Source organism: Mytilus galloprovincialis, chromosome 11 (assembly GCF_965363235.1).
Source record: "Mytilus galloprovincialis chromosome 11, xbMytGall1.hap1.1, whole genome shotgun sequence".
In the NCBI taxonomy this organism is placed as follows: domain Eukaryota; kingdom Metazoa; phylum Mollusca; class Bivalvia; order Mytilida; family Mytilidae; genus Mytilus; species Mytilus galloprovincialis.
The window spans coordinates 60,510,210-60,524,970 of NC_134848.1; the positions used below are offsets into that span (position 1 = coordinate 60,510,210).

Sequence of the window (14,761 nt, forward strand, 5' to 3'; positions counted from 1 at the left end):
AGATTTTTTCGTTGTATCAGACATGCAAGGATATGTTATCGCTTCGATATGTAGCTTCCTATTTCAAAATGCGGTGTCGGCTGTTGGAAATTATCAGACGAGAGCAGAATACTTTAGAGTAGAAAAGAATAAGAAAATCAAGTCAGTGAATCTCACAGCCATAGGGAGAATGTCTCAGAGTCAATGTGCAGTATTTTGTTTGACTTTCAGTGACAAATGTTGTGAGATTACTTATATAAATTCGACTCAAGAGTGTAAACTTGATCAGTCCGGATGCTGTCATACGAATTTTGACAATGTTTCAGGTTCAAACATCCTACATACCAGTCGTAAATATGTCGGTAAGTCTAATCTTCACCTAAAATTTACTTATAATTAAAGGCAATGGAAAGATGTTCATAATAGGGGAAGTCTAGGATACCCTGATATATTTCCATTTATTTATGTGTTTACGTCTGGCCATTGCATCAGATGACAATTTAATAGAGAGAGTCAACAGTCCGATTTGCTTTCTTCCTTTCTTCTTTAGAAAGGTAGAAGGAGCATGTTAAAGTAACCACGTTATATTTATATTGAATAGACACTAGTTCACGCTTGTTCTTGAGAGTGTCAACTGTTTTTCTTTCAAACTTATGTTAATTTTTTAACTTTAAGCATGATTTAAACGAGCTATTTGTTGCCAATTTCTCATATATACTCACAGCGTTTGAACTTGTAGTGGGGTTAGATTTTCGCAAAGTTCAGGGCTTTTTTCTTTGTCTTTGAGTTTGTTTACTTGCGTTTAGTTTGTTTTGTGTCATGAATGTAAGCACAATATCTTTTCTTTTCTTTTTTTAAAATTCAAAAGATGAACAATTACCTGATAGCAACTGAATATGAAAAGTCTTTCTAATATACTTAAACTATGCTTCAAACATGTCAAATATTAAACATAAGTCCATTAGACTGCAATATGATTGTGTGCATTATAATTATGTGGAAGACAATTTTGATACAGTATTGTTCTGGAAGTCTATCTCGTTCATTTTGTTGATAAATACTCAACATTTGTTTAATTAGACTTGCACTTATGATCATGATCCATAATGAATTATATATCAATTGGTCACGACATAAAGTTGCAACCTTTAAGTAAAAATATAAAGCTGGTGCAATCTTTATAAAGATCGGAAGACATTTTTTTTTAAATAACCGTAATAAACCTGATAATACACTGAAGGATAACACGCTTTACTTTGTAAGGGGTTGTTTTTATCAATATTTGTTTTAAGTACGTAGGATTTGTGTCAGTTGCTTTTAAAATCTTTTGGAAGTTTCGTTCTTTTTCATTGATACATATGATTACATTTGTTTAATACGCAAGAATTTGCAATAATAGGTTTGAAATATTATTGACGAGAAAAAATGTATATACTGCTGCTAGTCAAGAACTTTTTGCGGAAGAGTATTTTTTACTATTTCAGGCTATAATAAGATATTGTCTGTAACAAATGGTGGATATTTTGGTAATTGGGCAAATGAAGAATTTTGTAGAAAAGGTCATTATGCTGTTGGTTACAGAATGAAAGTATGTATACTTCTATGATAATCGTTAAATAATTATCATTAAAACGTTAGAGTTAAGACTATTTAACTTCTACAATCAGATACCAACTACACGTGACTATCTTTACTTTATACTAAAACATTGTAAAAATCGTAACAAAATTTATCGTCAAAATAAAATAACTATTTAGTTAATTGTGCGAGCAGTAAATGTAAACCAAGTTAACATCAAATCGTCTATAAAAAGTGAAATAACAAAAATACCAAACTCCCAGGAAAATTCAAAACGGAAATTCCTTTATCAAATGGCAAAATCATAAGCTGAAACACATCAATCGAATGGAAAAAAAATGACATATTCCTGACTTGGTACATGTATTTCTTTATGCAGACAATGGTGGAATAAACCTGTATTTCTATTTGTATCCATCTCATGAGTTAAGCTTTTTTATATGATTTCTATAGTTTGTTCTTATGTTGTACTGTTACACCACTGTCCCAGGTTAGATAGAGGGTTGGGCGCCCGCTAACATGTTTAACGCCGCCACATTCTGTATGTGGCTGTCCCAAGTCAGGAGCCTGTAATTCAGTGGTTGTCTTCTGTTTCTGTGTAACATATTTGTTTTTTTGTTCTTTATTTGCACATAAATTACATGAATTAGGCCGTAAGTTTCTAGTATGAATTGTTTTACATTTGTCATTTCGGGGACTTTTATAGCTGACTATGTGGTATGGGCTTTGCTCATTGTTGAAGGCCGTACGGTGACCTATAGTTGTTAATTTCTGTGTCATTTAGTCTTTTTTGAAGAGTTGTCTCATTGGTAATCATACACATTTTTTTATATAATAGGTTAACATCACATATTTTAGAATCTCTTTGCTGATTACATGTAGTGTCCCATACCATTATGTCAATTCATAAGTCATTCTCCACATTGATGCAGGGGCTTTCCCCAGATGTGCACTTAAACATGCACACACATACCTTATTTTGATTCAATAATATAAATTATATGTGTAAAAATATTTCTCACCGGGGGTCACAAGTATTTCGACCAATTCAATGGCAATCTAAAATTATTAAAATCTGAAGTTAAAAAAAACCTCAAAATATCATCAAAGAGAGCAAGCAAATCAGTCAATAAAGAAGTATCAATATCTGATTGAGTATAAGTACAAAGCCACGTGCCACAGATTACAAAGTGTCTTTAACTCATTTAAAGTTCACAATACACCAAGTCCAGTCCACCAGCAGGGGAAAGGAGAATTATTAGAAGTGACAAAATACAACAACCTAATCACAAGGTTCTCAAAACATGAATAAATATCAGTACGTCAAATCAGAAGATCATACAATACATGTTTGTAATTAATCGTTTAAGGATGTACTTAGGCCAGGTTTATGAATTTTTGTCAGATGTTCAAACTCCATTGGTTTTTCTTCTACGATACAGGGTAAAATGTTTTGCTACATAACACCCATGTTTTTTCATAAAAGAATTGAATGTCCCATAAAAGGTATTTTACCAAAATTGAAACAGATTCTAGATTACTTTTCTTTCGATTTTAGGCCCAAATAATACCAAGGCAAATATAAGGCAAAAGTCCGAGGCAGCCTTTTCCCATCATTTAAAAAAAAATATCTCAAAAGGAGCTCAATAACCTATCAATATTCTTAGCTTATGGTGTACCTTAACTAATGCTATTCTGACTAATAGCATCAATTTTAAATGAGATATATTCCAGCAGTAGTCTTGAAGTGATGTGGATTCTTAAAAATTCTAAAGATCTACTGCTAAATCTTAGATCTAAATTTCTGCAATTTTGCAGCATCATTAAAACTTTTGATTTGTCTACGCTTTACACTACTATTCTCCATGCTCAATTAAAAGATCGACTTCACCATCTCATTAAACAGAGCTTTCTATAAAAATGGAAATCGTAGATACAAATTTCTTGTTTTTGGTTATAATAATTCTACTTTTGTGAAGAGCCACACTGATTCTACCCATAAAATATACTGAAGAGATGATATTATCAAAATGCTGGACTTTTTGATGGACAACATATTTGTTGAGTTTGGAGGATTGATATTTCAACAGACAGTCGGTATTACAGACAGTACTAATTGTGCATCTCTACTGGCTGATTTGTTTTTGTACTCGTATGTAGCAAAATTCATTCAAAACCTTCTAAAAGACATACAGAAAAAGCACCTTGTGAAATTCTTTAATTTCACTTTCAGATATATTGATGATGTCCTCTCACTGAATAACCCGTATTTCAGCCAATACTTACATCTCATATATCCAAGTGAACTTAAAATTAAGGATACTACTGATACTAGGAGGACTGCTTCATACCTTGATCGTTTACTCAATATTGACACAGATAGACGACTTCACACTAAAATCTATGACAAACGGGACGATTTTAACTTCCCAATTATCAACTTCCCATTTCTCAACAGTAACATACCCTCTGCCCCATCGTATGGTGTTTACATATCTCAGTTCATACGTTATACTTGTGCATGTTCAAACTATACGGACTTCATATACAGGAGTGTGCTCCAACAGAGTTATGAAAAGGAAAAATTAAAATTAACACTCCGTAAATGTTATGGACACCATCACGAATTGGTTGATCTAATGATGTTTCTTTGTCTAAACTAACTAACGACATTTTTACCACGTCTTAGATTGTGGTTTATCATCTACGTCGTCTGGTCTTCTAACTACCGAACATGACCTATTCCCAAATATGACTGTTTTGCTGAGTGTAAAGTCGCATTGATATAAGACGTGTATCGGTATTTGTTCATCCAACATTCATGTATTTAGTTATGATGTTCCATATGTAGTTATTGTTGGATGTTATTTTATGTCTTATCGTTTATGGTTTTAATTCTATTTTTCTTTTTCTTTATGTATGTAAAAGTAAAGATATTAATCATCTAGTTCATTTATATGATTTTTAGGTTAAAAGTAACTATATGCACATGATTCATTTGTGAAACACCATGGTTTTAAGATACAAATAATGACACCATTACTAACACAATTTTATATTAATATTCTTGTAATGGTTAGAAAAAACATCAAATAACACCATTACAAACTTAATCCCAATTTCCTATTGTAATTTTAGAAATTTACCTGTGACGTCACTTTTTGTGGCGTTGATACATTCGTGTGACGCATAGTTCATTATTCTGTTGTGCTGTAATTGTGTTTTGTCACAAATTAATCTTAGATGTTCGTTGTTATTCTGTGGATTACATGGTGAAATGGACTATTATATTAATTTTTAATGTATTTCTCTGTCTTGAATGTCCTTGTATTATTTATACTTTATTCCTGTCACGTAATGTTGTTTTTATCGGTATTGTTAACATTGCTATATACGCGGGAGGTTCGGCAGGCCATTTTTTCTTAAAATGTCCTGAACCAGGTCAGGAATATGGCAATTGTTATCACATAGTCCGTGTTTATGTATGTTGGCGTTTTTTTAGCAGTCCAGTGTTTGTGTTGTTCCGTTTTGTTTCCTCTTATACTATCAAGTGTTTCCCCCAGTTTTGGTTTATGACCCTCATTTGTTTCAGTTAAATAGATTTATTTACAGATCGAAGGACCACATTTAACAGATAAGACAGAACTGAATGACATAGAAATTATCTGTGGGAGTAGAGGGAGTGATCGTTGTGGTGACACGGCAAGTTCTGGTCAGCAGGTATGGGGAAATTGGACAGGGGAAGCACTTTGTCCGGCTAAGACATTTCTTACCTCATTTTCTCTACAAGTAGAGAAATACAATGTAAGTTGATTAAATCTAAAAATGTAACAAATATTTTCTCGATTTAAGCTATTAGAAATCTAAACGAATTTTATTATGAATGATATACTAAAAATTCTTGCAAAACAAACAACATGTTTGTTGTGTTTAAATCTCCTTTGTAAGTTTAATTAATTAAGACCATTACAAAATGTCTGTATGGATATACAGATAATTTGCAATATGAAATATGCATTGAACTCAAATTTTGAAATTCTAAGCTAGGTGATAAGTTGTTAATGTATTTATTTTTGTCTTTGTACTTTGATATCTATATAATAATGTTTCTGTTTCTGATTTCAAGAAATATTACAAGGGGACAATATTTCGTATTTCCTATTCCAAAAGATTTTTTTTATGGGGACTTAAACAGACTAGCACTTTTGATCTATAAACATTACTCGGTGTCCGTCATTCATGCAATAAAGAATCTAAGTGAAATCGAATATGTTAAAATTACCTGTGTTTGATTTTGAATTTTTGAATTTTTAAACTTTTCTGTTAAACAAAATAAAAAAAAAAAAAAATTGTAATGCCAGAGGTAGATATTGTTCTTATAATCGCGAGTTTTTTCTGTAACATTTAATATCATGTATAAGTTTAACATACTGAAAATTACGTAATTTTCATACATTTACTACCTTAGTAAAGTTAAAACATTGATGTAAAAAAAACATCAGGGTAAGAATTAGAGAAACTGATCAATCAAAAACCTTGGTATGCCATTGTAGCTCTTAGATTGTTACCATAGTTTCATTTAATATTCATTAAGCCCAGTTACCAGGGTTTGGATATTGGCATGATGCCGATGATACATTTTAACAGTATAATTTCTTATCATTATCAATGAAATTGTACTAAAACCGATGTTATGTAAATGTACTAAAGGTAATGTTATGCGATTGTACTAAATTAATGCCACAATTGCTTTAGGCAAAATTGACCTTAGATTCAGCTGTTCTGTTTTGAATTTTTGGTGTTTTCATCTATCTAGTTTCACTTATCGTCTGGTTTTTGCGTAAAAAACTCATTTCCATCTTTTGGAAAACACGATGAGGCCGACACCTTGTCAAAATGATAACAAAAAGGAAGAGAGTGTTGGTCGTATCCCAGGGATAAATAACCTTAGCTGTATTTGGCTTAATCTATCGACATATTTATTCCTCAACCAAAGCTCTTTAAGGTGGTATGGGAGTCTAAAATAAAAATGATAGAATTTGTTCATACTTTGCCAAAATGTAGTATCTATTGATATATGTTGAAAAATGTTATAAAAATGATAGGTCACCGCGCATTTTCTCAAGCTACAGGGCGTGACAAAATGACAAATTTTGTATGGATTATACAGGAAAAAACACAATTTTGTGATTAGAAACTAAACAAAATGATAGAATTGTTAAATACTTAAGGAAAAGATAGCTTTCAGACAATGCTTTGAGAATATCAAAAGAAAAGATAGGGTCACCGTACGTTTTTTCCGGCTAAAATACAAAATAGGAAAATTCTATGTAGAATCCTTCAGAAAATGCACTGTTTTAGAGTTACCTCCCCTTAAAATGCCAATTTAATTTATTTTTAAAAACAACCAAAAATAATCATCATTTGCAAAAATATCAATATTTATAAGTTATATTCTTATGAATTAGTTCTTTTAAATAAAAATTCACATTAAATATCTGCATTCCTGCATCAAATTTTGCTAACTTGATAAAAAATCTGGACCTTTGGTTCTCTGTTTTTTACAATCTAAGATGGAGGAAGACACCCATACCACCTTAACTTTTAACTTCATTTGACATTTATTCTACCAACTGGGAGATATACATATTTACTTCATCTGTTGGTGCGCTGATTGAATACGAAAGATTACGTTATATTCTCTCAACCAGTGTAACATGTTTATAGAGACAAAATAATTACCAGAATATTATACATGTACCTTTTCTCATCGATATTTCATATATATAGCTTCATTTTACCACAGTTGACCTGAAGATCCTATACTTGGCTGGCTCATGCACATACTGTGCGGTATGGGTTTTGCTCATTTTCAAAGCCGTACGTTGACCCATAGCTGTTTACTTCTATGTCATTTGATATCTGGTAAAGATTTGTAAACTTATTGTGTACGTGTTTAAACCCGATGCATTTGTTTGCACCTGTCCTAAGTAAGGAACGTTGATGTTCAGTGGTTGTCGTTTGTGGTTCATAAGTGTTTCTAGTTTGTCGGTTTTTTATATAGATTCGACCGTTGGTTTAACACTAGTCATGTTTGGGGTCCTTTATAGCTTGCTGTTCGGTGTTAGCCAAGGCTCCATGTTGAAGGCCGTACTTTGACCTTTAATGGTTTACTTTAAAAAATTGGATGGAGAGTTGTTTCATTGGCACTCATACCACATTTTCTTATATATATGTGCTATACATTTTATATGATGTTGTTCATTCCCGTTTATTACAATCATACAGTCGTACTTTGAAATTGGTTTTATTAGTTTCGACCTTATTTATTTGAAGTTCATTGTTTAAGTACAGTTCTATAATTAAGGTTGCAAATTATTGGACACACAGAGCAAATTAGTGTGAGTTTGATTTTCTACAGAATAATCATATAGAAGATACATTTCAAAGATTGATTAATTAGACGTTTGCATATTCTACTTAGGTTCATAGTGTTTTAATATCCCTAAATCTTCTGTATTTTTTGCTTATCAAAACTTTAGTTTTGTATCTAATTAAAAGTTCACAAACCATATCTCATGCACTGATATATATTTTTTTTAATTTTCCGAAACTGTATGAAAGTGGATGACACTGCCAACTATATCTCTTTTTAAGTAGCGTTTGATGACAACAGTTTGCATATGCGCCACACAAAATTCATAAATTTATACTAAGTTAAATGAACTCAGCACATGTTTATTTTGTTTTTGTTTGGTAGCCTACAAAAGACAGTACAGGTGCCAACTACGTCAGATTCAGATGCAGATCTTTTAAAGATAATTTGTTTGACTTTGACCTAAGCTTTCCTCCCGGGTATGGCAAATATGGCTCTTACGGTGAATGGAGTGACGCTTGTCCAGTGAACAGTGCCATATGTGGTGTAAAGACTAAAATACAAGCTGCCCAAGGAGCGGGATTCGACGATACCGCACTTAATGGTGTTAGATTCTTCTGTTGTGAATAAAGAACTGTAACTACTTAAGCGAAATGTACAATAATTAAAAACTTTCGGTGCTTTTTAATTAATAAACTAGGGAAATTTAGAATGTAATAAGTTATTTATTTTACTTGAAACAAAAGTGCAATATTTACAGTTTATAAATTACAATTTTACTTTATGTAGCAAACTGTATGGTATATTTTATTTCAATTTCTATTTGTTGTTGGACTAAATGTTAGTGGCATTAGACGCAGGCATTAAGATTTTGTTCCTAAACCTACCGTTGTCTTTTTCATCATCATAAGCATAACCTTTATATATTGCTCTAAACAATTTTTACAAAGTTCGATTCTAACGTCATTGGCTCTCGTTTCTTTTATCCCACTCCATCAAGAAATGAAATGTTGTAATCGTGGTGGCATCATTTTGTCGGTCAACACTTTGACCACACCTGCTACCTGACATATTATTTGATTTCAATGATAGTTTAAAATAGACGTATAATACATCGTTTCGGATGGAGATGAATCTAAGGATCAGCGCTTCGGACTTGCGCAATTTATGAAGTGACTTTTTGTTTAACTCGTTATGGCAGTATTCTTTGTGCATGCCTTTGTCCAAGTGGTATTTGGGGTTTCCCGTTGACTTAAAAATAAGATTTTGGACCATATTCACAAATGAACCTATTTTATGTCCGCAATACTACATTGTAGTTTTCTCATTTCCTTCGAATATTCGTCGAATAGAAATGCACTTAGAGACTAAATGTTTGGTAATTTTGGAATAAACGTGCTGATAAATATAATTTTTTTTCTAGATTTTAACTGTGCTCAACTCTGAGAAATCACTAAAAAGTTCATCACATCAAACCGAGTTATACAAATCAAAGCTAAGACAACCTTAAGTCATGTATCTTATCATTGGACAGCAGCTCGTGACTTTATTAAGCCATCTGTAAAGTTTATAAACGTGACAATTTCATAATTATTTTTCGTATAATGTTTATACTTGTAATTTGTATAGTATATTTCTTGTTGTTTGCTTGGCCCATATGAGTGTACTTTGCAAATAAAATTATTATTATTATGCTTTGACTCACACCATATTGAAAGATCAAAATGATAAACTATACTGCTGTTATTAAATCTTGTTTCTAAACAACCTTATTTCGGTTATATGTTATCTTTCATGTTTCTGGCTTTCCCGACCTCTTCTTGTTGTCATATGAGTAGGGTTGCCTTCATACACTTGTCAAACACGTGACGATCAAAGAAGCACGATCCTTTGATCTGACAATCAGATGAAATGATGATGTTTTTTCTTTTAAAAAATCCAAACATTTCTTATTGGGTTCAATTACTAGATCCTTCAGAACTAGAAGTTAAAGTAATAATCGACAAGGCTTCATCCGCTTCATTTTTAGACCTATACCTCGAATTTGACATCAGCGTTGATCGCAGCACAAACGAGTCGCTTTAAATTTGGAAATTATCAATTTCTCCCACCGTAGCAGTAATATATCAACTTTACAATCATATCAGATATACATTTCCGTACTAATTCGGTATTCAAGAGCTTGCAGCAGTTACTCAGATAATCGCATTATTTTATATCAGACTAAATCCTTGAAAACGCAAGCATTCAATTATATGGTATTATGATTCAGGTTACTAGTATATTGACTGATTTTTTTTAGTATACTATTCTATATACCTTCTATCATTCTACTGATCGCAAAACATCAGATTGATTTCTCAAACATCTTTGTTATCCATCTATAAGTTTACTTACGTGTTTTCCCTAGTCAGGAACTGTGTCTTTGTTTCTTAATGGGTGATTTTTGTTTGCTGCTTTTTTCTTTTTTCTTTTTGGTAATTTGGTAATAATGACATGTCGTGAACATTTCTGTTGCATTTAATCTCCACTTTTGAAGACGAGGTTTATTTATGTCTTGACAAAAGTACAAATGTTTGTCTATTTTTTTAAGATTATACATTGACCTCTAGATGTCTTTTTGATTTTTATGTCGCTACGTTGTTTTTCTTATCGACATATATCAAGCATATTCGTTTATTCCTATGAGAAAGTATTTCCACAAACTTAGAAATATGAGAAACACAGTTTTATCGCAAAATATTTCTTTCTTATAAAAAAACGAAAAACTACGACACTTTTGAAAACAACATATAAAACTAGAGGACTGAGTACCAATAAGCTCATCAAGAAACCAGGTTGATCTCAGGTGCTACCTATTTACAACGCCTGAAAGCTAAAAGATCGGGATCAAAATAATGCGACAGTTTCATCTGTTGTTGCTCGAATCAAGGAACGCGTGTGTTATGTCCTCCGTATTCTGGAATTAAAAATTCAATTAAATTCATTTCAATTCAATACAATATTGTACTTCTATAACATTTAAGCTTGAATCAGGACATCTTTGAACATTAACATGACAGTTTACCATTCTTAACACGCACTGTGGTTGACGCTCTCGATGTTATAAGTTGACGGTCTCTTTTCCACCGTGCAGTCTTACATAGAGCTGGGATTGTTTTTCTCTCCCCATAAACATATATCACAAATTTCTAGAATTTAGAACATGAAGAAGCTTGAATAAAAAAAGGAATGTTATAATAATTGAACCGTAATTTCGATTCTATGCATAATATATATAAAGGTGATGACAGCAATTCAAAATAACGGGATGCACAAAATGTACTTTGATTGACATTAATTGTATCCCACTAAAATGAGTCATTGTATCTATATTCTAACATAAGAAACACACATTGCACTAAATAAATTGAAAGTAATGACTTGCTTTTAGCAGATGAATTAACGCTTTTATGAAATATTAACTGAAATAAGCAAGATAGCACAATGACGCCAAATTATAAACTGGAGGCCAACGTTGGGGTTTTCTTGTATTGCGTCGGCTGCCTTGTTGAATTTTAATAATATAAAATTTTCAAAAGAAAAACATTTTTTTTTTAAACTGCGTAGTTTGTTTTGTAGAATGATTTTGATATTAAAATGGCGTCATACTCTATCTTCATGTTGTCTATCGAATTTTTAGTTCATTATGAATTTGTTTTGATGTCTGTGTCTGTTAAACCTTTCGTGCAGGCTGATACATTTTCATCATTTTAACAGGTCGCTTACCATAAAGAAAAAACAGACGTGAACTTATACAAAAAACAAATAAAAAATCATTGCAAAGTCCACTTACATGTACATATATGTGATTTAGAAATAAACTTTGAAGATATACTCTGTTTAAGTGCATAAAACATAGAACGGAGATATTTAGACAAATTATCAAATCATAACTATGAGAAATCTAGCATTCTTCTTTGACATCAACTGACCACTGATTAAAAATCGACTTCGACAATGATGATACGATAATGGGTTATATTGATTAAGGAAACCAAATGTCAGTTTAAATATCATAAATCAAGATATACACATTTTTTTCGGGATTTTTGTACTCAACAAGACAAGGAACAATAAAGCCACTTCTTCAATAATTAGATTTCTATTTGAAAAGACAAGAATTTCTGGTATTTAATTATGCCTGACAGTGAAATGTTTAATGTAAATATACTGAAGCAACTTTTGATACAGGTTTTTACATATGTGTGTATTCTTTGATTTCACAAATTCCAGAAATAAAAAACAGAGACGAACGCATTAGTCTTGAGATCAGCTAATATGCACATGTTAACAACAAACTATACTACACAAGCAGAGGGAGCGCGAACAGTATCAGAATAGGAGAGATATAATCAGACAGGATATTTATATATTTTTTTTTCTCTTTTATGTTCATTGTTTCGGTCAGGAGTCATGATATAATCAAAGTCAATGTAGGTTTTATAGACCTTCTTACAAGTCAGTTGATTTACGTAAAACCATATCAAGTATCTAACGGTAACGAAACCTTGTTTTCTTTTATATAACATGTCGATGTTAACACTATATTTGTCTAACTTATATACAACAAACATTGATGCTTTTCCAAAGACTTCTACCTATCTATGGTTGAATATTCTTCAAGTCACACATAATGATAACCAGGCAGTCAGGTAAGCACATATATTACAAATATGTATACAAAAATTGTTTAAAAAATATAAATTAAATCGTGTTTAACATAAATGTACAAATACGTTATATCTAAAATTCAAGTTCCTTAATTTCAAAAAGGGATACCTTCACATAAGCAACTTTTGTTTTTTTAATTTTGTGCATATGATAAGCTTTAGAAAAAAACTTAATTATGAACACATTAACCCAACACTATGTAGCCAACGCTGTATACATACACAAATTCATGTACGTGTAGACATGTACGAACAAAGGGACCTACAAAACTCGACTCAGATAAGCACAAATTAATAATTGGAAAGAGTGCCATCGTTTGTCATTTTTGCAAGCAAATAATGGTACAAATGTCCAATGAAAGGACAGTTCAACACCAACATGACCAAACTGATTTCGAAAGCATATGACCTCATTGTTCTATCAAATACAGAAAAGGATTTAATCATGTACCATCTCTCATTATATACAAGCATTTCAAAAGTGTCATAACTCTTAAAATTACAAACAAATCTATATATTAACTGTGGAACAAATATCCAACAAAAGCAAAGAAATGTTTTTAAAAAATTAATTCATAGTTTTCAAGTTGTATTTGCATGAATATTGGCATAATATTATAAGTTATACGGATCCATAGAGGATTTTATTCACCCTCTATGGTCCGTAGTGGGTCAGTAGTTAACCGTATAACGAATTATCGCATGCTTAACCTTTTCTGCTGCGTTTTGTGGAAAAATAAACAATGAAAGACAACAACATTAATAGATGACGTCACCAATAATAGTAAACGTGACGTCATGAACCCCTTATGAAATTTACTAACCCCCTACGGATCCATAGGGGTCACCACGTGACGGCTTTAAACCAATCAAAACGTGATAATTTTCCCGCGGTGCGATAATATGTAAGAATAAGGAAGATGCTGACAGAAATCATCAATTGATTACAGTGATCAGACTTGTTGTAGTTGTATTTAACACATTTATAGTATTTTAATTTTGGATCAATGTTTTGGAATAAACAAACCAGCTCATCCAGTTATAGAATGCAATGATTAAGACGTTTCAAAATTTGAAATGAATATTAATTTCACAATTTTCTTTGGAATTAGGAAAATTCGATTATATCTATATCTCTAAAGTTTAATTTTTGTAATTATCTTTTTCATGTTTTTTTTAAATTGAAATAGTGAAATTAACTTTGTTGTTTCTATGATAGACATTGTATGACAGGTAATAAATCAGTGGAATATTGAATCATTTGTCTGATTGATTAGTTATCAAACAGAAAACTGTTAATTATTAATTGAAAAGAAAATGATCCGGGAGATAGTAATTACCGATTTCAAAGAAAATAATTATTTTACATCAGAAACCAATAGTGTAGAAATTTAAATGCGTTTTTAATATAAGTAGTTAAATTTTGCTATATATAAAAAAAATATACCACGTATTTTCTCTATTTCGCCTTCTGACTTAAAGATTTTAGTTTGTTTTTTCTGATAAGAATGAAGAAAAATGTTTTTACGATTGTGTGAATTCATTGCACTATTAATTCAATTTTTTCGTTTATAATTTAAAGTATTTTCGATTATGACACCACTCAAAGAATAAAACTACATACCAAGATCTAAGGTAAATTCCATTAACACTGACAAATAAAGGCAACAGTAGTATACGGCTGTTCGAAACTCATAAATCGATACAAAAAAAAATCCGGATTACAAACTAAAACTGAGGGAAACGCATTTAATATAAGAGGAGAACAACGACACAACATTAAAATGTAACACACACAGAAACAAACTAAGCATTAGACAAAATCCGATGAGAATACCAAATATAACATCAAACTAAATACATGAATTTTGAATAGAACAGTACCGTAACACGTCTTATAGTAATGTGAATTCACAATCAAATATAAGAGGAAACAAACGACACAACAGAAACACAACGTTAAAATTTAACACACACAGAAACGAACTATAATATAACAATGGTCATATTCCTGACTTGGTACAGGACATTTTTTAAAGAAAAAAATGGTGGGTTGAACCTAGTTTTGTGGCATGCCAAACCTCCAGCTTTAATGGCAATGTTAAATATAACATTA

At 31.4% G+C, this 14,761-nt stretch overlaps 1 long non-coding RNA gene across 1 annotated transcript; it reads left to right on the forward strand.

Annotated features, from left to right (window-relative positions):
- Positions 1-30: 30 nt before the first annotated feature.
- Positions 31-9,597, forward strand: LOC143051279 (uncharacterized). Its single transcript, XR_012970684.1, has 4 exons — positions 31-341; positions 1,464-1,567; positions 5,170-5,361; positions 8,318-9,597. It is a non-coding gene; the product is annotated as an uncharacterized LOC143051279 (long non-coding RNA).
- The last annotated feature ends 5,164 nt before the right edge of the window (positions 9,598-14,761 follow it).